Genomic DNA, 25,208 nt, shown 5'->3' with positions numbered 1-25,208 from the left:
ACAGTGTACCTAGAATTAAAATGATGGAATGAGGTTTTATGACAATCAGATTATAATCCACGAGGGAATATTTATTGTGGTGCTGCATTTATAGCAGATGAAATGAATGGATTAATTTGAAAAGCATTCTGTCTCACTATTCTGATTAAATAAATTAGTGAAATCAATTAGTTGTCTTTTTAGACAATAAATGGATGAAAATAGTGTTTTTTTAGACTTGAAAAACATCTGAAACAACATTTTACTCCCTTTTTGAGGAAGGAATTCCTCAAAGATTGATGCTTTTAGAAATATGTTCTTATATGTTATAGAACATAGAAGTTCTATAGCATGTGCATGCTAAGTTGCTTTAGTCGTGTCCAACTCTGTGCAACCCTACGGACTGTAGTCAGACAGGTTCCTCTGTCTATGGGATGCCCCAGGCAAGAATATCGGAGGCGTGGATTTTCATTTCCTTCTCCAGGAGATCTTGCGGACTCAGGGATTGAATCCATGTCTCTAATGTCTCCTGCCTTGGTAGCCAAGTTCTTTACCACTAGCGCCACCCAGAAACTCTACAAAATATATGTTCTCTAACAGAGGTATCCAAAGGAAACATAAAGTGAACCACATCAGTTCAGTTCAGTCGTAGAGTCATATCCGACTCTGTGACCCCACGGACTACAGAACGCCAGGCTTCCTTGTCCATCGCCAACTCCCAGAGCCTACTCAAACTCATGTCCATCACGTCAGTGATGCCATCCAACCATCTCATCCTCTCTTGTCCCCTTTTCCACCCACCTTCAATCTTTCCCAGCATCAAGGTCTTTTCCAATGAGTTGGTTCTTCGCATCAGATGGCCAAAGTATCGGAGTTTCAGCTTCAGCATCAGTCCTTCCAATGAATATTCAGGACTGATTTTCTTTAGGAATGAGTGGCTGGATCTCCTTGCAGTCCAAGGGACTCTCAAGTCTTCTCCAACACCACGGACTTTTGTTGGTAAAGTAACGTCTCTGCTTTTTAATATGCTGTCTAGGTTGGTCATAGCTTTTCTTCCAAAGAGCAAGTATCTTTTAATTTCATGGCTGCAGTCACCATCTGCAGTGATTCTGGAGCCCTCAAAAATAAACTCTCTCACTGTTTCCATTGTTTCCCCATCCATTTGCCATGAAGTGATGGGATCAGATGCCATGATCTTAGTTTTCTGAATGTTCAGCTTTAAGCCAACTTTTTCCACTTTCCTCTTTCACTTTCATCAAGAGCCTCTTTAGTTCTTCTTTGCTTTCTGCCATAAGGGTGGTGTCATCTGCGTATCTGAGGTTATTGATATTTCTCCTAGCAATCTTGATTTCAGCTTGTGCTTCATCCAGCCTAGCATTTTGCAAAATATACTCTGCATATAAGTTAAATAAGCAGGGTGACAATATACAGCCTTGACATACTCCTTTCCCGATTTGGACCCAGTCTGTATGTCCAGTTCTAACTGTTGCTTCTTGACCTGCATACAGATTTCTCAGCAGGCAGGTCAGGTGGCCTGGTATTCCCATCTCTTGAAGAATTTTCCACAGTTTATTGTGAGAAACACAGTCAAAGGCTTTGGTGCAGTCAATAAAGAACTCTGGTGCTTTTTCTGGAACTCTCTTGTGTTTTCACTGGTCCAACAGATGGTGGCAATTTGATCTCTGGTTCCTCTGCCTTTTCTAAAACCAGCTTGAACATCTAGAAGTTCACAGTTCACGTACTGTTGAAGCCTGGCTTAGAGAATTTTGAGCATTACTTTGCTGGCGTGTGAGATAAGTGCAATTGTGTGGTAGTTTGAACATTCTTTGGCATTGCCTTTCTTTGGGACTGGAATGAAAACTGACCTTTTCCAGTCCCCTGGCCACTGCTGAGTTTTCCAAATTTGCTGGCATACTGAGTGCAGCACTTTCACAGCATCATCTTTTAGGATGTGAAATAGCTCAATTGGAATTCCATCACCTCCACTAGCTTTGTTCATAGTGATGTTTCCTAAGGCCCACTTGACTTTGCATTCCAGGATGTCTGGCTCTAAGTAAGCGATCACACCACTATGGTTATCTGGAGCATGAAGATCTTTTTTGTATAGTTCTTCTGTGTATTCCTGCACCTCTTCTTAATATCTTCTGCTTCTGTGAAAGTGAACGGTGAAAATGAAGTCGCTCAGTCGTGTCCGACTCTTTGCGACCCCATGGACTGTAGCCCACCAGGCCCCTCCATCCATAGGATTCTCCAGGCAAGAATACTGGAGTGGGTCCATATCATTTCTGTCCTTTACTGAACCCATCTTTGCATGAAATGTTCCCTTGGTATCTCTAATTTTCTTGAAGAGATTTCTAGTCTTTCCCATTCTATTGTTTTCCTCTATCTCTTTGCATTGATTGCTGAGGAAAGCTTTCTTATCTTTCCTTGCTATTCTTTGGAGTCCAAAATAGAGTCCAAAATGCAGTACTTGGATGCAATCTCAAAAATGACACAGTGGCCTCTGTTCGTTTCTGAGGCAATCATTCAATATCACAGCAATCCAATTCTATGCCCTGACCAGTATTGCTGATGAAGCTGAAGTTGACCAGTTCTATAAAGACCTACAAGACCTTGTAGAACTAACACCCAAAAAAGATGTCCTTTTCATCATAGGGGACTGGAATGCAAAAGTCAGAAGTCAAGAGATACCTGGAGTAACAGGCAAATTTGGCCTTGTAGTACAAAACGAAGCAGGCCAAAGACTAACAGACTTTTGCCAAGAGAACATTGGTCATAGCAAATACCCTCTTCCAACAACACAAGAGAAGACTTCACACATCGACATCACCAGATGGCCAATATTGAAATCAGATTGATTATATTTTTGCAGCCAAAGATGGAGAAGCTCTATACAGTCAGCAAAATAAGACCGGGAGCTGACTGTAGCTCAGCTCATCAACTCCTTATTGCCAAATTCAGACTTAAATTGAAGAAAGTAGGGAAAACCACTAGACCATTCAGGTATAACCTAAATCAAATCCCTTACAGTTATATAGTGGAAGGATCTGGGATAAAGGATCAAGGATCTGGGATCAAACAGGTCAAGGGATTAGATCTGATAGACAGAATGCCTAAAGAACTATGGACGGAGGTTCATGATATTGCACAGGAGGCAGTGATAAAGACCATCCCCAAGGAAAAAAAATGCAAAAAGGCAGAACGGTTGTCTGAGGAGGCCTTCCCAATAACTGAGAAAAGTAGAGAAGGGAAAGGGAAAGGAGAAAAGGAAAGATATGCCCCTGTGTGAACGCAGAGTTCCAGAGAATAGCAAGGAGAGATAAGAGAGCCTTCCTCAGAGATCAATGCAAAGAATTAGAGGAAAACAATAGGGAACCACATATGTAAGTAATCTCTAATTTTCCAGTTAGCCATATTAAAAAAATAAGAAATAATATTAATTTTAATGATACATTTTATGTAATCCAGTATATCAAAAATCTTATTTTATCACTTCAACGTGCCATCAGTGTCTTTGAAATTCAGTGCGTTTTATACACTTCAGTTCAGTTCAGTTCAGTTCAGTCACTCAGTCGTGTTCAACTCTTTGCAACCGCATGAATTGCAGCAGGCCAGGCTTCCCTGTCCATCACCAACTCCCGGAGTTTACCCAAACTCATGTTCATCGAGTCAGTGATACCATCCAGCCATCTCATCCTCTGTCGTCCCCTTCTCCTCCTGCCCCCAATCCCTTCCAGCATCAGGGTCTTTTCAAATGAGTCAACTCTTCACATGAGGTGGCCAAAGTATTGGAGTTTCAGCTTCAGCATCAGTCCTTCCAATGAACACCCAGGACTGATCTCCCTTAGGATGGACTGGTTGGATCTCCTTGCAGTCCAAGGGACTCTCAAGAGTCTTCTCCAACACCACAGTTCAAAAGCATCAATTCTTCGGTGCTCAGCTTTCTTCACAGCCCAACTCTCACATCCATACATGACCACTGGAAAAACCATAGCCTTGACTAGACAGACCTTTGTTGGCAAAGTAATGTCTCTGCTTTTTAATATGTTGTCTAGGTTGGTCAAAACCCTCCTTCAAAGGAGTAAGCGTCTTTTAATTTCATGGCTGCAGTCACCATCTGCAGTGATTTTGGAGCCCAAAAAAGTAAAGTCGGACACTGTTTCCACTGTTTCCCCATCTATTTCCCATGAAGTGATGGGACCAGATACCATGATCTTCGTTTTCTGAATGTTGAGCTTTAAACCAACTTTTTCACTCTCTTCTTTCATCAAGAGGCTTTTTAATTCCTCTTCATTTTTGCCATAAGGGTGGTGTCATCTGCATATCTGAGGTTATTGATATTTCTCCCGGCAACCTTGATTCCAGCTTCTGTTTCTTCCCGCCCAGCGTTTCTCATGATGTACTCTGCATAGAAGTTAAATAAGCAGGGTGACAATATACAGCCTTGACGTACTCCTTTACCTATCTGGAACCAGTCTGTTGTTCCATGTCCAGTTCTAACTGTTGCTTCCTGGCCTGCATACAGGTTTCTCAAGAGTCAGGTCAGGTGGTCTGGTATTCCCATCTCTTTCAGAATTTTCCACAGTTTATTGTGATCCACACAGTCAAAGGCTTTGGCTTAGTCACTTAGTCCATCTCAGTTCAGATAAGCCATAGCTATACTTCATGTGCCCAGCAGTCACAGGAGGCTAGTGCTAAATGCTGGAAAATACAATTCCAGACAACCATATTGCTATGCCCCAGAAAAAAAAAAAAAAACAATTTCCCAAAGAAATTCTTATCTGATTCTGTTTTAAAAGACTATCAATATTGTCCAGATTGACAATATTTTTACATGGACATAGACAATCTTAACCAAATCTAGATGGGTGTTCCAAGGAATTTCTATATCAAGTACATGTATTTCACCTCCAATATTATAATTGCCTGCCTAAATTCTATACAGAACCAACACTCATTAATCTATTCTGTTTGTTTTAAACTCAAGGTTCCTGTCCTTTGGTCTTTTCACAGTTCAATAAAAAGTGATTAAGTATATGACATTCCTGGGGTATCATATAGGTTTAAGAATGTTTCATTAAGGAATTATTCAGTCTAAAGGAAAATTATTGGCACATCTCATTTCCCCTCTTGCTCTTGGTAAGAGTTACCTCTGATTTCTACAAAGGGCTAAAGATGAGGGCACTGATGCACCACCAGACCGAAAGCCAGGGCCATAGGGCCACTTTCTTCCCAATGGTTTCCATCATCCTTCTTCCTGCTGAGTCTGGGCACTGTGAGGCTGTGACACAGCGCCCGCCCCTACCCCCGAGGAGACCCCAGAAAAACAGAATAAGATGCTGCATTTCTCCCCCAGCTAAGAAGTACGTTGAAGTTCAAGGAGCTGGAAGTGTCCTTAGTCCAGTAACATTCTCAAATTCTGAACACTTAAATCCCTTCTCATTTCCACCAAATTTTTGCTTCCAAGTTCATTTCTAAAAAGCTCCAAGAAACTGTAAAACTCTCATAATCAAATGCAATTGAATCATCATAAAATAAAAACTCTGAGAATTGTGTGTAAGCTGTCAGGACTTGGCTCATTATTCTCATTTACTTAATAAAACACACTTTTAAAATATCTCTCTCTTTATATATTTATAGTAAAAACATAACTTTTTTGATTTAAATAATTACCTCAACAAAAACTGTTTGGAAATATACAAATCATACAACCCAAAAACAAAGAAACATTACTAACACCCTAACGCTATTTCTCTTGTAGTATTTATTTAGCCTTGCATGCATAATATTGATCTGAATATCAGTGAAAAAGCCAATTCAGGTAACCATGACACCTCCAAAATCGGCACAAGAAATAAACATGATTGAAATCCTGTCAGACTATTCAAGTGAAATCAGAAAACTAATTTCTAATATTGAAAATTTGTATCCATACATAAAGCACTAACTGAAACAGATCTTCAGAATGAAATTTCCCCAAATGATTAAAGTAGAATGTGAAACCTCACAGTTTATACAAGACAAGAAACATTTGGCTGCAAATGGTTTTATAATTTTGCTAATTAAAAATTATCCCATTTTCACTTTGGATTCCTCGTGTAACAGAACCAGGAATAACCTTACCATGCCAGAAACACAAGCAAATGATTAAAGTTCTGCTCTCAAAAAAAATCTTTAAAAGTTGGCAAAACATTTCATTAGGCTACAAATCAAAATCCGTCTGTCCCTGACATCTCTTTAATGCCTTCCAGATTCCACATCTACTTTTTTTAATCACTCACTGAATTACTCAGAAATTAAAATATGTTAAAAATACAACTCATCTTGGACCTTCAGAAACGTCTCCTGACATGGTACAATCTCCATGTCCCTCCACAAGTGCCAGGGACCCCTAATAACATCAACTGATTTATGCAAAGTATTCAGCAAATTTCACAATGAGAAAAAACATACAATATTCCCAGAATCATTCCTTCATCAATAAATCTGCTACATGCAAGAATATAAATAAATACTAAAAGGGGGCCATCGTGAACTCTCTTCTAAAGTTTGCCAAGTGGAAATGGGTACAACTATGAATAAAAATAAAATCATTTTCAAGCTTCCAAGGTGTTACCAACAAAATATGCTTAGAAAAAAAAGAATTCGAGTTGCAAGGGGCTTGAATGACGAACATGTATCTCTCTGAAGAGCTAATGAAGGCAATGTTTACAGCGCACACTCATTTATTGATGCCTCCCTTCCCTGAGCCCTCCATGTGCCATGGCGTCAGTGTGCATTAATGGCACTGGAAGCCAGGGAACCTTCCAACTGCGAGTTGCAGCAGTCACTGTGTCAGTGGAAACAATGAATCACAGGCGCTCAACCTGGGACGCGCTGTGGCAGCACCTTACATGTGTCACCGATGTGTCATGTGACACGGCTGTTGCCATGGTGAGGCTCCATGTTCAGGAAATGTGTTAAGTCTTGTAGGAGGCACCCAGCCATCCCCCAAGTTACCCATGCCCATGAGTGTATTTTGAAATCTTTCTGCTGCCGATAACATTGTGATTGGCTCCCTCTCTGGGAGTCTTGTGGGAAGAAGGGGAGGGGGAGAGAGTCATTTGGGAAAAGCCGAGAGCAAAAGAAGTATTCCATCCTCAGTGTCTGTGTGTGTGGACTCCAGCCCATTCAGAACAGCGGTATCTTTAAAAATAATTTGACAGTTTTGATAGAATAAAAGTAGACTCGCCCCACAAAGGGAGCTAATTTTTATTACTTGTATCCTTCCCATGCATTAAAATGGATAAAGCAAAAGACACCCAAAATGACACAATTACTTAAGCAGGTTAGAAAACTATATGGATTAAGGCTACATGGATGAATAATTCTTATCACACTAACCAAAAAATCCTTGAGGTTTTTTTTATGAGCTTCCAACTTGACCCTGACACTGCTTTTATAGTCTGCAAATAGGAATAAAACTCAACAGACTCACAGTCATGAGAATTAAATCATCTACTGCAACTAGAGGACTGAGTGGAGTAGCTGGCACGTAGTAGGCCCACAACAAGCTGCTCCTGCAGTCCCTACAACCATCATTACTCCCACTGCTCCTATACAGCCACCTGGCTCAGAACAAAGGGAAGCCTATACTGACTCTCAAGGGAAGACTTACGATTCTTGAGCATTAATTCCTTGACCTGCCAGCTTCCCATGTTTGGGATTTAAGAGGCAAATTAAGAAAAGTCAAAATCTTTCCAAATGATAAAGACATTTTTGTGGAAAAGAGGCTCTTTTAGGTGAATTTCACGTAAATGTAGACACATAACAAAAAATACACCTCTGTGGCTATCGTTGCCTTGAGAAACAACCCAGATGGCAATAGGACGCTTAAAACCAAACGAGGAATAGCAGAGCAAAGGATTTTAGCCAGAAGACTAAGAAAGGGTCTGTTAACTATTTGAAGACATTTGATGGATTGTCACGTAGAAGAAATGGGTTTCGCAGAATTTCAAAGCATCGAAAGATTAAGTGGGATGTCTGTGAGTGGTAGATTTTAGTCCAGTGGAAGAAAGAACTTGCTAGTCCCAAATACTGGTCAATAATAAAATGGGCTATCTGAAGGACAGAAGTTTACCATCCCAGAGTTACTCAAATAGGCAGGATGTTCATGTAGAACCAATATGGCCTTGAAAATGTGAGGTATGCATGTGGACAGCCAACGGGCTTTTTACTATTCCTGTGGACACTTAAAGTCTAGGAGTCTCTGAATGTATATGATGTATATCACCGATGGGCACAGATACACATAAAAATCCACACTGCAGAGACACTCCAGAAAGACAATGGCAAATCTGCTATAATGATCTCAAGCCACATATTTTATTTGGGAAATACTTTAGTGCTGACAGCTAACTAAATTGTCCCCTGAAAATCACTACATGCCAACTCTTTGAACAACTTATGTGTATTAACTCATCTAATCCACAATAATTTATGAGTTATGATAGATACTACTAATATTCACATTTTAAAGATCAGGAAACTGAGGCCCAGAGAAATGTAACTTACCCATGTATATACTGATAACAAGTGACAGAGCCAGGATTCAAACCTGGCTAATATCCAGTGTTCTTAATTGCCATGTTCAGCTCTTTATTATACATCAAAGGTTCTGGGTCTTGGTTCTGGATCTTGGAATACGTTTATTTTTCACTTAACAACAACAGCAACAACAAAAAAGAGACACTATTTGCAAGGCTTTCAACGTAATTCTACTTTTGTTGTATTCTCTCTCCCACTTTCTCCCTTTGTTTTTTGTTAATTACATTTAGGTAAAAACATTCACTTCTTAGAGGTACATCGTCCTTTCCAGATGTTTATTCTCCAACTAAAACAATACTCTGGTTCATAAGTGATGGCTGACTAAAAAACGGAAACCCATTCCCTTTCACATCCCAGTAAGTTGAATCATGATATTTGAGAAAGAAATAATCCTCTAAATTATTCTCCTAGGCCTTTCTTGAAAAATGTCCATGTTCATTTCTCTTCTCTGGTCCTACATTTTCTCTGACTTGATGCTGTGTTTGTTATACCCTGGCCTCCATGCTATGAAAAAGGCCCACTAAACGAACCTACTCTTCCTCACAGTTTGCCTAGCCTTGACTCACCAACCTGTCTACAAGGTAAAAGATTAACATCTTTCACAGAAAGGGGAGAGGGGACTCGGTATGAGGTAACTTCTCTCCAGAACGCTCACACTATTAAAAATTTTTTTTTAAATGTTAATGAAATATAGCTGATTTACAATGTTGTGTTAGTTCCAGGTGTGTAACAAAGTGGTTCAATTATACACACACACACATACGTGTGCAACATATGTTTATGTGTGTTTGTATGAGAAAGGAGTATATCAAGGCTATGTATTGTCACCCTGCTTATTTAACTTATATGCAGAGTACATCATGCGAAATGCCAGGCTGCATAAAGCTCAAGCTGGAAACAAGACTGTCAAGAGAAATATCAATAACCTCAGATATGCAGATGACATCACCCTAATGGCAGTAAGTGAAAAGGAACCTCTTGATGAAGGTACAAGAGGAGAGTGAAAAAGCTGGCTTAAAACAGAACATTCAAAAACTAAGATCATGGCATCCAGTCCCATCACTTCATGGCAAACAGATCAGGAAACAATGGAAACAGTAAACAAACTTTATTTTCTTGTGCTCCAAAACTCACAGTGTACTGTGACTGTAGCCATGAAATTAAAAGACACTTGCTCCTTGGAAGAAAAGCTGACAAACCTCGACAACACATTCAAAAGCAGAGACATCACGTTGCTGACGAAAGTTCGTATAGTCAAAGCTATGGTTTTTCCAGTAGTCATGTACGGACGTGAGAGTTGGACCAATAAAGAAGGCTGAGCAAAGAAGAATTGATGCTTTTGAACTGGAGAAGATTCTTGAGAGTCCCTTGCACTGCAAGGGGATCAAACCAAGTCAATCGTAAAGGAAATCAACCGTGAATATTCTTTGGAAGGACTGATGCTGAAGCTGAAGCTCCAATACTCTGGCCACCTGATGCAAAGAGCTGACTCGCTGGAAAAGATCCTGATGCTGAGAAAGACTGAGGGGAAGGGAAGGGGACAAAAGAGGATGAGACGGTTGGAGGGCACCAACTAGACGGATGTGAGTTTGAGCAAGCTCCAGGAGATGGTGAGGGACGGGGAAGCCTGAAGTGCTGTGGTCCATGGGGTCGCAGTCGGACATGACTGAACAACTGAAAAACAACTGTGTGTGTGTGTGTGTGTGTGTGTGTGTGTGTGTGTGTATTCTCCTTTAGATTCATTCTCATTAAAGGTTATTAGAAGATACTGATAGAGTTCCCTATGCTATACAGTAGGTCCTTGTTGGTCATCTATTTTCTAAATAGTACTGTTTATATCTTAATCCCAAACTCCTAATTTATCCCCCCACCTTTTCCCTTTGTTACATTTGTTTTCTGTCTGTGAGTCTACTTCTGTCTCATTTTTTATCATTCTGATCCTCCAGACATTTCTTTGGAGAAAATCAAATGACACACATTATAAGCCTTCTGATCTCTCTCTAGTCCTCCTTTGATAAAGTAGGGATATTTAGGGGAAAAAAACTTCTGCTTTAATCACTCAGAGTGTTGGTGTGCCCAAGAACCATTTTTAAGTAATTCTTATATTTTTCCTTAAAGCTCTAGATTTTATTAAATGCTGCATTTAAGCAACAGTGAGAAACCAAATGATGGGCTAATAGTATTTTGCTACCTATTTCATATTATATATGCATTCCCTGGTGGCTCAGATGGTAAAGAGTCTGCCTGCAATGTGGGAGACCAGAGTTCGATCCCTGGGTTGAGAAGATCCCCTGGAGAAGGAAATGGCAACCCACTACAGTATTCTTGCCTGGAAAATCCCATGGATGGAGGAGCCTGGCAGGCTACAGTCCATAGGGTCGCAAAGAGTTGGACATGACTGAGCGACTTCACTTTCATATTATATATATATATGTGTGTGTGTGTGTGTATAAATATACATATATATATATAAAATACCTAACTCAAGTTTTAAAAAATGTCCATTTGTAACCGTAAAATATTTCATCTTAATTCCACTGGTGAGATACACAACACATACCAGAAAACACTGTATTGAAGAGAATATAGATCTTACATACCAGTTTCAGAATCCATTTATTTTCTGTGACTTATTTTTCGTTTCACTTCATCTTTTTCCCTCCGCCTCATTTTTACTTCAGGCTCACCTTTCTCTTGTTTTAAATAAAGGAAAGGGAGGAGGAACCCTCACTAAATTTCACTCTAAATCAATAAATAATCCAGTCACACAGAACAAGCCTATCTCAAGATGAGATGTGAAGAAAACATGATGACATTATTATTTCATCAGAAATTTTAGAGCAAATGATCAGGCCCAAGCATGGTGACAGAGCTATAGCAAAGCCTGCATCCTGAACGTCGCTTCAGGCTGCAAGAAGGTGCAGAAAACCATAGGCCCCAGGACCAAATGGAGCCCTACACTCATGAACTAAGAACAGTTTTTACGTTCTTAAAGGGCTGGGAAAAAATTAAACTACTGCTACTGTTTAGTGATCTGTGGAAATTATAAGAAATTCAAAGGACTGTAAATAAATTTTATGGGAAACACAGCCATGACCATTCACATGTCGATCATGTATCAGTTCAGTCTCTCAGTCACGTCTAACTCTTTGCGACCCCACGGACTGCAGCACCTCAGGCTTCCCTGTCCATCACCAACTCCCTGAGCTTGCTCAAACTCATGTCCATGGAGTCGGTGATGCCATCCAATCATCTCATCCTCTTTTGTCCCCTTCTCCTCCTTCCCTCAATCTTTCCCAGCATCAGGGTCTTTTCCAGTGAGTCAGCTCTTCAAATCAGGTGGCCAAAGTACTGGAGTTTCAGCTTCAGCATCAGTTCTTCCATTGAATATTCACGGTTGATTTCCTTTAGGATTTACTTGGTTTGATCTCCTTGCAGTCCAAGGGGTTCTCAAGAGTCTTCTCCAACACCACAATTCAAAAGCATCAATTCTTCGGCACTCAGCTTTCTTTATGGTCCATCTCTCACATCCGTAAATGACCCTTGGAAAAACCATAGCCTTGACTAGACGGACCTTTGTTGTCTAGTCACCTATGGCTGCTTGCTTACAACACAGCAAGCAGTTACAAGAGACCAGGTAGCCTGCAAAGCCCAAAATATTTCCTCTCTGGATCAGAAAGTTCGTTGATCCCTGTTATCAACAGAGAAGTTAGATGACTCTTTTACCAGCACACACATACAGAAGCATATTTTTTTTTAAATTATAAAACTTTTCCAAAAACACATCAGAAAAAAGAGCAAAAGGAATCTACATGTACTCAGCACCAAAATCAGATAAAAAAGCTCTTCCTTTTTAGCACGAGGCACTGCCTGGAAGCACAGATACCAATCAGCACCTGCGGGCCTCATGCTCGCCCACCCTGAGTTTCAGCTCCCCTAAGCCCTCCTTCAATTCTGATGACTATTAACCATCATAAGAGAAAACTATCCTGATATTTTTTTAAAGCAGCAACATTACTAACAATTAAAAAGCTGCCACCACACATGCACAACAACTTTCTTGTGTTTTAATATGCATATCCATAGTCTGATTATAACAGCCTGGAGAGATTGACAGGAAATGACTGAGTGTAATGGCTCCAGAGGAGACACTACATTGATCAGTAAATAATACACGTTTTTTGAAACTGTCTAACTGCATATTTACACTTGTCAACTCTTATACACTTTGATGACAGAATTCTTTTTCAGATGCCTACATAAAAAAACTCGTAACGCTGATTCTTAAAGTGTTTTTAATAATTACCCTAAAAAACGCTTCTAGGATATATAAGGTTTAAATTATATCCACCAAAGAAGGCCACCTGGAGCATTAATTGCTACATCCTTAACACTCCCAGTTATGTCGGGGTATTTGTAAAAGTCTCAAAAAGGTTAAAAATACAGTTTCGGGAACTCATATCTAGTGCTTACCAGGTGCCAAGCACGTACTAAGGACTTTTCACAGAAAACAAGGCAGATGCTAACACTGTCCACATTTTGCGGAGGAGGAAGCTCAACCTTGGAGAGAAGCCTTGATGTGGCCAAGGTAACCCTCTCAGTGAAGCCTGGAGGCTAGGACTTGAGTTTATCTATGCTAAGTCAGAGACCAACCTCTAGTCCTATACCTGGGTATGGGTCTGGAAATCTATATTTAACACAATTCAGGTAGCCCCTGAATCACATGCTGAAGAACAGGCTCCAAGGACTTGGAGGCAGAACAGAAGAAGGTCCAGGGGGCCCCGGGTGCAGCCCCCTCTGCACCTGTTCAAACACTGCCCACTGAAGGGCTAGAGAGAAACTCTGTAACTGGTGTATCGTAGCCCCTGGCATGTCACATACGCTCAGTTATGACAGCTACTCAACCACTGTCATTTCTTAGAGGTTAGTCAGGGAATGCTTGTATGTCAGGTAAAGTTATTTTATCTGTATTGTCCAGAAAATTACTTCAACTCTTGGCTGATTAGGTTAGCATCTCCTTGCCCTAAGACTCCGTATCAATTCAATTACACCAGCAGCTGAAGGCTGCCCAAGGTGGTACGGAGGACAGAGGAGTAGAAACCTGGTTCTACCCGGTGACTGGTTTGCCAACACCAGGCTAGATAATAAGCCAGATTAGCCCCTCACTAATGCCCCTCCTCCCAACACACACAGCTTGTTTCATCATAAAGTGGTAGAATATACAAAGAAGTAGAGAAAACAGTACCATGAATTCCCATATACCCAGCCCCCAGATTCCAGAAGATCAAGATTCTGCTGCATTTTTTCTTTTCTGAAAATGTGTAAAGGAAATGGCAAAATAGCATCACATTTCACCCTTACACAGTCCAATATACCACACAAAAACATGGAAAGAAAAACCCTCTTAATAACACCTGAATGCTCATGTTGTAAGAAGAACTCCAGAGAGCATGCCTGAAGCTAGCCTCCTGGCCCTCCAGCCTGCAGGTCCAGACTGCATGGGCAGAAGTCCCCACAGCTCAAACATGGGGTCTAAATGCACGTCACAAAGCGGCAGCCTGACCTTGCCACTGCCTGGCTCTGGCCCTGGACACAGAAGCCCAGAAGCCCAGGTTTGTCCTTTCTTCCCATGTTCCTGGAGCAGCAGGCCTGCTGGCCCTATGTCTGTTCATGTTGTATCAAAGGAGAAAACTCATCTGCTTGGATGTTAGGGATTCCATGAGCCATCATCACCTGGACCATCGTTATTTCACAGGAGGACCTGAAAGAAGCATGCAACACTAAGCCCAACTACATGTATCTGGGGGATTTTAGATTTAGAGGAAAAGGCCAGTAAGTAAGGAATGTTTTTGAAAAAAAAATTGGAAGAAGTTATTCCCTTTTTTATCCCTGTCCTATAAAAATCCTGTGTGTAGATTAAGCTACATGAGTTGGATTTAAATGAGTTGGATTCCACTTCTTCCTAAAGACAACGAGAAGCTATGAAATCTTCCCTGCCTAAATCAAATAAAAGGCCCTTAGAGAACCATGGAATCAAAGGTAAGGATGTCACATGCCTTCCTGGTTAAGACACAGGCTTTGAAAGTGGCCCACCTTCAGGGAAACCCCACTTGTAAAACCTGCTCTGTGATCTTGAATAGTCACTTAGAGCCTGAGCTTCTGTCTTTTCAATGATAAAACCAGAATAATAATATCAAGTATACAGAGACACTGTTAGGATGATATCAGATACTTTGTGTGATATCCAAACCACTACAGGCAAAATAAATGCTCAATGACTGGCTGCTAATTATTGGTACAATTATTACCAAAACCTCACAGAACATGAGGAGGGATGAAAAAGATTTCATCTCCTGAGCCTCTTCCAATCAATTGGTTGGTGCTATACAGAACAAACAGTGTGTAACACAGAATCTAAGAGCCACCACCAGGTCAGACCGTAACGGGGCTCACAGATTTTGGCATCCTAGACAGAAGCCAAGCATGTTATCCTACAAATGTGGCTCAACAAGTCACCAATCCACATGTTAACTCTCAGCCATTTTCCGGAACTCTAGTTACCACGACTAAACAATCAAATAATACGTTGAAGCAAAACTGAAATGTAAGTTAACTAAATGGTACATAGATATGCTAACTGCTCATTTTTAAGGAGGAGTTAAAAGGATGTCAGTTCTCCACAGGGTAGGGCAGCAGCTTGAACAGAAGCTGAATGGAAATTTCCTTCTCTTAACCTCTGTGGGTTAACTTGAACCAAGTGAAGAGAAAACCTACTATTTTCAAAAACAATATGCCATGTAGTTGAAGTTCCTAGAATTTTACATCACAGAAGATATCATTTGAAATATAATAGCTGAATGCCTTCCTCGCTGGTACAGCTGGTTTCAGTGTATCGATAAAAACCAAGGTTAATATGCGAAAGGAAACTGCAAGATACTTGCTCGGCCCGGCCCGGTCAGCACCTGCTACGTGTACGTGCCCCTCCCTTTAAGAAAGAAACTGCACTTGAAGAGGGAACGTCTAGGTTTAGTTTTCACCCCACCACTTCCGTGCTGTGTCTGAGCCTGAGTTAATGCCCAGGCAACGAGAGGGCATCTTTTCCAAAGTTATAGAAATTGAAAAAAAAAAAAAAACTACAAAACTATAATGCTTTAGACACATAACATCGAGACCAGTTAAAAGGTACAAAATAAACTGCCTACCAAACCATATACATATGGTGCACACATATAAAAATTCAGTTGTCACACAACCAGGTAATTGCCAGGATTGTTAAAATTTTCTCAAAATTGCCTTGTGTGACAGATATTGCTGGAAGTATACTATCTATATTCAAAGACCAATCACTTGCCTGACATGATTGTGAGCACATTCATGTAAATGCTGAATTTGTAAGCTTAGCTCCAAGAATTTAAATGGAGTAATTTCTCAGGCCACATCCACACAGAGCAGAGAAGAGAATGTGATCAATTAGTGATGTCTGCCAGGAGCACAGGAACCAGCAGAGGTGAAGGAATTATAAAATCAAAAGTTTGTCCAAAATGTTTGTCACTTTTGATTTAGGCAAAGGATTCGATGCTTTGTGCAGATGTCAGAAGAACAAAAGCCTGCCCACTGCATTAAAAGTTTACAGTAAATTTGTATGTCCAGAGAAATGTGTGTATAATCCCATAAGGGGCTTAGAGAAAAAATGGAAAATATCTGCAATATAAATGCAGATTACCTTTATTACAAAATTGGATCATATTCTCATTCCTAGACTAATTTCCTATATCATAAAACCTATATTCAATTTTATAAATAGCATACACCAAGACTCATAAATTCAGTTAATGCAGAAATTTAACAGTTTTTTTTTTAATAAAAGTGAGAAAAAAGGCTGTGTTAGAGCCAGTATCTGAAAGGACAGAAAGGGTTCTTTCTTTGAAGATATGTTTTTCCCTCTGACTCTACCTCCTTGGGGACATAACTAGAGAAGAAATAAATTTCACAGCTAATATATATGAAGTAACATGTTTAACATTATCCAATGAATTTATACCTACCTACACCATATAAATTTATCTCACACAAACTGTCACTTCAGAGAGAATTCATTAAAACAATGTTATAGCTTCTGAATTAAATGCAACCTTCTAATTGGAATTTAATCTTACAATAGTAGTTGGTGGATTTTCTTTTTTAATTGACAAATGGAATAATTCATTAGTTTGTCTTACAGTTCTGTCTTAAGAATTTCAAAGAAAAAGTGACACAAGGACTGCCTGGCCATGCTGTGAGCTACTGGGGGGTTTGGGGTGGCGGGTACAGGGGCTTCTTTCACCATCATCAGAACTCCTCCCGCTGCTTAAGGGCAGGAAAGGATGGACACTCTTCCTCTCACCATCCTGCATTACCGGGTTACTAATATATTCCATTACCTCCACGTAAATGTCATGTTAATTTCTAATCTTCATCAAGCCAGACAATGGTTTCCCCCCTGGCCCCTAGCCAATTAGCTATGTGGAAAATATTCAGCCAATTACCTTACTTGCATTAGGTTAGAGACTGGAGAGAAAGGCAAAATAAACGCTTCAAAAAACACTTCCAAGATAAAATTTAAGTTGACACCGTCTTCACATGCTGGAGTCCAAGTTATACAGTTTGATAGGCAACTGCCAGCACTCATAACTGCTTATTAAATCTAGGCTCTCTTTATGGCGTGAGTGAAGATCTGTATTTTTACCAATATTAGGTTCACTGTATTATGAAAGAGACCAAAATACTTAAGATCATTCGCCCCGGCTTATAAAACATATTACATAGTTCATTCAATTGTTAAAATTACTTTTCAAAGTCAAAATTTCAGGGACTGGAAGTTTCAGCAGAGCCAGTAGCTTGGCCCACTGACCAGCTTCCTGCACAAGGCAGCTCAGACTGACCAGCTTTCCTGGCCCCAGATGCTTATCGGTCCTCACCTCTTCCTAGAAGCTGCATCACCAGCTCAGAACCAATGACAAAAATCCACATTCTCGAGTTTTAAAAAACTCCAGAAACTTCTAGCCACAAAGCAGTCCACTATCAAGCCTTAAACTACATCAGTTATTTTCCCTCTTTCTAGTAGGTCAAAAGCTACAAATTTGATAAGAGAAATACAAAGAGAAACTATGGACAAGTAAGCAAAAGTAACTGGTGACAAAATAATGCTGCATGGTATTTATGCAGATCTCAGATCTACCAGTGAGGGACAGTTTATTGGTAGGGAGAATGCAATGCTAGGAGACAGACAGACAGCCAGCATATTTGCCATCTACCATCAACTCTTCTCAGGAAAACTCTATGAAAATCCAGACTGTTATTATCAAATTTATTAATAACACTGTGGCTAACTGCCTATTAAATATGCAGCAGACTTACCTGCTCTTCACTCTTGGAGTCTCGTGATATGCATCAGATAGGTACCAATAACAACTAAAGCTTCACACCAGGGAAGCAGGAGTCAACTCTGATCCCCTGCTGGCAAGGGATGGCATTAAAGAATCACATCACCAAGAGACTTCTCAAGTGCTCAGCCTTTCTCTCTCTGGATCCTGACCCTAAGCTGATTTATTACACAAGCATTTGGTACACACATTTGATACACACATGGTTGTCACCAATACAAATTGAGTACATTACCCAACTACCTGTTTTCTGAACGAAAAATTCTGCCATAATCATCTGGTTGTCCAACCTTTTCTCATGTGGTGACACTTCCATGCACTGGAGTAAGGAATCTGTTGTTCCAGCTTCCTGTTCCTGTGACTGGGACCTTGTTCTATCATGAGGTCACTTATCACGAAACATTTCACTCAGAACTGGAGGTGATTTCGTGCCTAAAGACTCCAAATTATCAGTTGTAACAATTAACTGGTGCTTCTTTTGGCTACTCAATGAATTGTTCTAAAAGTTCTAAAAGCCATAAGAATGAATACATTTTTGAAATGTATGACTATGAATACATTTTTGACAACAGAAGGATTAACTAGCTGCCAGATGTCCAGTGCATCACAGGCCAGATTACTGCATCATGGAGGCAGAAAATTAGTCCTTTAAACAAATCTCGAAGGTGCGCTTTGAGGCTAAAAAAGGATAGAGAATCACAAAACATACCCCAGCTCATCAGATTTCAGGGATCTTCATTTCCTACTAAAAATATAGTGAAGGCAAATTGATCTGAGAAATATGAAGCAAATTCCTTCTTTGGAAAAAAACTGGTATGTGTCTGGGCCTAATATCAATACAAGAGGTATCATTTTCATTATAGTTCTTTAACCTGGTTTTTCAAATAGAAGGCCTTACCCAAATGAAATTAATGAACAAAATGAGCGTAGTCCTCAATAAATCCATTCATTTAGTTTTGTTCAAATTTCATACATTAATTTATGATAGTGAGATTGAGTTGGACCCTCTCAATACTGAAGACGGAGATGACAGGTAACCACAAACCTGAGTTTTATTGCTAACTCAATACCTTCAGAAGTGCAACCACTTCTATGAATTCTCATGTTTACATAAGACAGACCCAGGCTCTGTTCTCAACTCTACCTGAATCCCCAAAGATATAATTTTTTATAATGCCTGCTAGTTGCTCACTGGTCTACGGACCACTTATAAAAGTCTATCACAGCAACGGAAAACCTCAGAAGAGCTTCACAGAAGGAACCATAGGACTTGCCCAGGACCATCCCACAAGATCATCGAAGCACCCTAACAGATCTAAAATTCCATGACTCCATTAACCATTTCTTTTCATAGTGTACATCCTTGCCTTATGTGTTATTGATTTCTACTTGCTTTATTACTTGCCAGTGAAAGAATACTATAATAGGAAGAGACATGACTCTGTTTTCCCTCTGTCTCCAGCTCCAGCAGAATGAAATGTGATAAGCAATCAGATACCAAAGGAGCCCAGGTGAAGTGAGTTTTAAAGCCCTCAGGCTCTTTGAGGATCACCTGGTCTCTGACACTTGGGCTGGCTGCTTCACCACAGCTTTTTTAATCTATGAAACAGGAAGGATTTGCCAAAACGACCTCCAACTGTAAAATCTTTAAAAAGTGAAAGTGAAGTCGCTCAGTCATGTCCGACTCTGCGATCCCATGGACTGTAGCCTACCAGGCTCCTCCCTCCATGGGATTCTCCAGGCAAGAGTACTGGAGTGGGTTGCCATTTCCTTCTCCAGGGGATCTTCCCGACCCAGGGATCGAACCCACGTCTCCCTCATTCCAGGCAAACGCTTTAACCTCTGAGCCACCAGGGAAGCCAAATATGGCCCAAAGCCGCTGAATGTAAAACAAAAGCTTAAAGAGACACATATCAGCAAAGAAGGTTTACAAAACTGCAGAGCTTGGATGTCACACTCGATAATTGAGATAAGCTAGAGAGAATCACTGATGATTTAAAAAAAAAAAACAAAACCTGGCTCTGACTAAGCCCAGGGACATAGGCAACTCAATTAGACTTTCTGGGCTGCAGACGCTCCACCTGTAAAATAAGAGGACTTAAACAGACATCTTCCAGGGCCTCATTAGCAATGACAAATACGACATTTTAACCAACCTGCTTTATTTTAAATACAGTAAATTAAAACAGAGACTAACTTTCCCATGTCAGCTAGCTATTAGGTCTCCCAATTTTTAATACAGTACTCTTTCTACTTCACTGTACTTACCTCCATTAAATAGAATCTGTTTCAAATATAGCTCCACTAAGACAAACAAAGTGAATTTATACCAATGGTTCTTATTATTAAATGCCACTCGCTACAAAACTGAAACCAAAAGTTTTCCCATAAAGTTGACCACATTTTATGACAGAGCTACCATTGGATGATGTCAGAGTTTTTACCCAGAACAACCAGCCTCAACCAATTCTTGTCTCTGATAAAGGCAAGTCACTACTGCTCCTTCATTACTACAGGGTAGCCAGCAAGTTCTGAGGAACATGGCAGAGGTCATCAAATATGGAAAACACGCGTAACAGAAAAAGACCATCAAACCTCTCCTGACACCCTCCCCTAAAAATTACAATGAGTAATCTGATGAGGAGAACTACGATAGGAAAAAGCGCTCATAAGTCTATCTGCAAATCTGTTAACAGTCCACAATTCCCGACCCTTTCGCTTTCTCAAGAACCCCAGTCCTGCGGAAGTCTTGGGATGGGACCTTCTCAATGAACAAACCAGACTTAAGTCCCCCTCCCACCATCAAAATGAGGTCATCATGGCCTTATTTCATGGTAGCTCATTTCACCATCGAACTGTAATGAGACAAAAGAAATGCAATTACTCTCTCAACCGTGCATGTAGCTCGTAATTTAGGTAGGCCGTCCTTCAGATTATGCTTAAAAGAATCACATAAACAAAGAAAGTTCTCCTGTGTCCTATTATACCTTTTATAAATTCTCAGATCAGTGTACAAGTTATCCCAAAAGGTTCTACCAGAAAGCAGTGATAGTGTCTGTTCTTTCTCAATGACAGTCTCTCATCTTCAGTGTAGCTGTTCCGATGAACTTGGGATTTTTTTCAGTTTCCTGCATTGGGCAGGACCCCATCAGGCCACATTTGGCCTTGTGAATTTTCAGATGAATAATCTTAAATGTTCACTCACCCTTTCGACCAGCAGGCATCACATCCGTCCATTCATTGTTGACAGCAAATGTGAGAAGGTATTGAAGCCTTCACCATTGCCCAAATGTTTCGTTTGGAAACTGGAATTGTCAGCAAAAGCTCCTGGGACACTGCAATACAAAAATATTTTTTTACACATAACTAAGATGTAACTTCTAAAACCACCACTTCCTTAAACTTGAAAACAGCGCTATAGACATAGAACCTAGAGGTAGGGGGAAAACACCTTTCAAATGAGGTATGTCGATATATCAAATGTGATGCTGTAAAATATAAACCGGAAATCATGTTTTGAAAGATACAGATACCAATTACTTCAACACATACACTGAGAGGTTGTTATTTATTGCAGACTTTGTGCCAAATATTTTACATATGTTGGCATAACAAAAATAGCATTTTTGTCCAATTATAAAGTGCTCAGTAACAATAAGCTGTTTTAACTCAAATCTGACATGGATAAACATACTGATTCATATTAAGTAACTCTCTTTACTAAAAGATAAAACATGTAAAAATAAAAATTGCTTCAAAAATAATAATAAACATCAAAACTAGGAAGAGAAGTAACTATAATCATTTTCCTCCAAAATATTCTACAGACATTTATGAATTACATATAAGGAGCAAGAGATGTTTCTTGGAGATAGTTCCATCAAGAAAAAACACATCATGTAATGTGTAGATGACCACGTGGAGAAGGCTGAATTCTGGACCCAGCATTGTGATCAATCGTGTGGCTCCAGGAAAGTCATTTAATACCTCAGGATTCCAGTCCTTTCATCTGCAAGGTCAGGTCACTAATTGATGCTTTTCATGTCCCTTCTACCTCATAGCATCTTAGCGTTTTTGGATAAAGCCTATAACTATTAGCTTTTCCTCCAAGCTTCCAGATTAAAAAAGGTTTTTACCATGAATCTCCATCAACACCAAAACTGAGCAGCGGGCAGAGGATTTGGCACATGCACAGAGGTGTTCTCACCTTGGCACTAGTGCCACACTTTGGTACACCTGCAGCCTTGGCAGCTGACAACACCCACGGGGTGACCGTGGAAGGCGTCCATTCCTCTCCCAAAACTACAGCTCCAACTCCTACGGAAATGTGCCCACATGTGTTACGGATGAGTGTTTCTCAAACTTCAGTATACATAAGAATAACCTGAAGACCTGTCTAAGTACAGATTCCTGGGCCATTCCCAGAGACACTGGTTCAGTGTCTCTGGAATTGGGCCTGAGATTCTGTATTTCTACCAAACTACCAGGTAACTGGATAGGGCCAATTACAGACCACAGTTTGTCTCAAAATGATAAAGCCCCTGTGTCTAAACTCCAAGGAGCCTTGAGATACAAGAAGCATTTTCAAGACCCAGGGAAGCTCTGCAAACCTACTAAGCCGATGTCATGCAGCGAAAAGAAAGGGGCTGAAAATGCCCACCATCTTCAGGACAAAATCTTTTTCTTTCTCTGGCCTAGAAGGCCCTGCATCATCCAGGCACCTTCTACTTCTCTGACACCACCACCAGCCATCAACTCAATCCTCAGCTACAACGTGGATGCAGTGGGTAGACATCCATTTCAAGAAGCCAAGGGTTTTCCTACCTCACGCTTGCTGCACTGGCTTTCCCAAGTGCCTGGAATGCCATGAGCTTACTCCTTAGACAAATGGCTCCACCTCATCACAGGGTCTTCTAGGCAAAGGCCTCTTCAAGCATGCAGTCTCACTTGCATACTTAAGCTAGGTTTCCTATCACCCCTAATTAAATCATTCTATTTGCTGTCCTCAGAGCTCCTGTCATCACCTATAAACTTTTTTCTCATTTCCTCACTTGTCCTCTTCACTAGACTATAAGCTCCAAATGATAAGGAAACTTCGCTGTCTTCCAAAAATTTAGAAAAATGCCTGGCTCACAGCAGCCACGCAAGAAGACCGAGTCAGTAAACAAACCAACAACTTAAAGAACAAATTCTCAGGATCCTCTAAGCATACAATTGCCATTCATTGAAAATACACACTGCATTGGATATTTTTTTCAGTATTTTACAACAGTCATTTCATTTAACTCTATTCTTACCACAAAGACACTCTTACATGCAGATAAGAAAACCGAGGCACAGAAAGTTTTAGTAACTTGCCCAATATCACACAGCTATTAGGAACTTGACTCGACAAAACTTGCAGTCAGAAGAAATCCATCTTTTTCTCGTCGATATATTAACACAAAATGTTGAGTTGCCTACCTTGCACTAGACATTTTTCTGACTGGGGCTTGCTTGAGTGAGTTTTGGCTATAAGGCTTTGTAGAGGATAGACCTTTCCGACCTGAGCTTCCTTGTTCGTATTGGGAAAGCTAAGGCATCTACAGTAACCAGGCAGATAATATGAGTGAGCAAGACAGACCAGGTAAAAGATCCAGGGAGTGGTAAGGGAGGCTGCAGGCTGCAGGCTCTCTTAGCTAAGAGAGCAGCCAGTGGCCCCACAGGCCCATTACTGCCCTGTGACAACATAAACCCCAGGCTATAAGAGCTTTCAATTCTAAAATCAAAGGCAAGAATCCAAATCACTATTTTGTAAAATTTCCTCATGTTTAAAAGAGAGCAGCTAACCTTTTAATAGTACACATTTAATTTAAAGGGAAAAAAGCAAGAAAAAGAACCCTTGCAACCCCTATACCAAATGATGGCTGGGAACACAGCTCTGGTCTGTGATTCAAGAGGGATCTGGAAGCACAGAGAAGCCGCACAAGTGAGCACAAGTGAGCACATAAAAAGACGCTAGGTATCTGGGCAGATAAGGGATTTTGAGAGGAATCTGGAGGTTTTCAAGCTTTGGAAGGAAAACGGAAGCAGGACTGCAAAGGAATTCCTCCAAAACAGAATATCGCAGTCAAAGGCTTTGTGTTGTTGAGTAGTTGCTAAGTCATGTCCAACTCTCTGTGACCCCACAGACGGTCTCACCAGGCTCCTCTGTCCATAGGATTTCCCAGACAAGAACACTGGAGTGGGTTGCCATTTCCTTCTCCACAGGATCTTCCCCACCCAGGGATCAAACTGACATCTGCTGCATTGGCAGGCGGATTCTTTACCACCGAGTCACCTGGGAAACCCAGCCAAAGGTTTACAGGTGGGTTAAAGAACCAAGCAGTGCAAGAACAGCTATGAAAAGAGACGGATCATGCAGGACTTCCACCCTGGATGCACACAGAGGCTGACTTTTAGCTAAGACGAAGGTGGTTAAACAAAGCCTAAGAGTATCATTAGTGTTAATCAGCTTGACTTCCTAAAACGTTAGTGTCATCAGGCATATTAAAAAAATAAAGGACAAACTATCACTGTGGTGTGTGGACATTTTTTGGTTTTGTGTGCTCTGTTAAGAACTCAACTGACTCAAGACTAAATTTCATCTCCATCAAGCTGTGCAACTCGAACCAAAGTACTGTATGAACGATAGATACTAAGTTTTAAATGTACTTACACTATATATACTATACACTCTCTTCAGACACACATAGTACATATATACATAGACACATATATACACAGTAAGTTCTATAATTCTAACCAGAATACTGTATGAATGATATATTACAGTTTGCATATGTACAGGATATACACTATAAATTCTGTATATAGTATATATAAACCACATGCATATACTATATGCTATAAATACAAGCTCTTTAACCAAAATACGACATAATCTATGTACATTATATATAGTTTTTATATGTATTTGCACACTATATATACTATACACTCTCTATAGGCACATATAGTATATACATACACAAATACATATATATACTATAAAACATCAGTTCTACAACTCTAACCAAAATACTATATAAATGATATACTACAATTTATATTTATTTGTATAGTGCACATACACTATAAATATACTCTCTATACACAAATAATATACATATACACATATACTATAAAATACAAGCTCTATAATTCTAATCAAAATACTATATAATATATATGGTTTTGTAT

General features: G+C 40.1%; 1 protein-coding gene across 23 annotated transcripts in view; it reads right to left on the bottom strand.

Annotated features, from left to right (window-relative positions):
- Positions 1–25,208, bottom strand: part of FOXP1 (forkhead box P1) — a 624,022-nt gene that overhangs the window by 508,614 nt on the left and 90,200 nt on the right. For all 23 annotated transcript variants that reach the window (XR_006057033.2, XM_060402200.1, XM_060402196.1 and 20 more), the window contains one exon: positions 21,193–21,322. The gene's annotated coding sequence lies outside the window, so the exon portion shown is untranslated. The remainder of the gene's footprint in view (positions 1–21,192; positions 21,323–25,208) is intronic.

Source organism: Ovis aries, chromosome 19 (genome assembly GCF_016772045.2).
Source record: "Ovis aries strain OAR_USU_Benz2616 breed Rambouillet chromosome 19, ARS-UI_Ramb_v3.0, whole genome shotgun sequence".
Classification (NCBI taxonomy): domain Eukaryota; kingdom Metazoa; phylum Chordata; class Mammalia; order Artiodactyla; family Bovidae; genus Ovis; species Ovis aries.
Note: the sequence above shows the minus strand (reverse complement) of the source record. Positions and strands in the feature narration are given on the sequence as shown.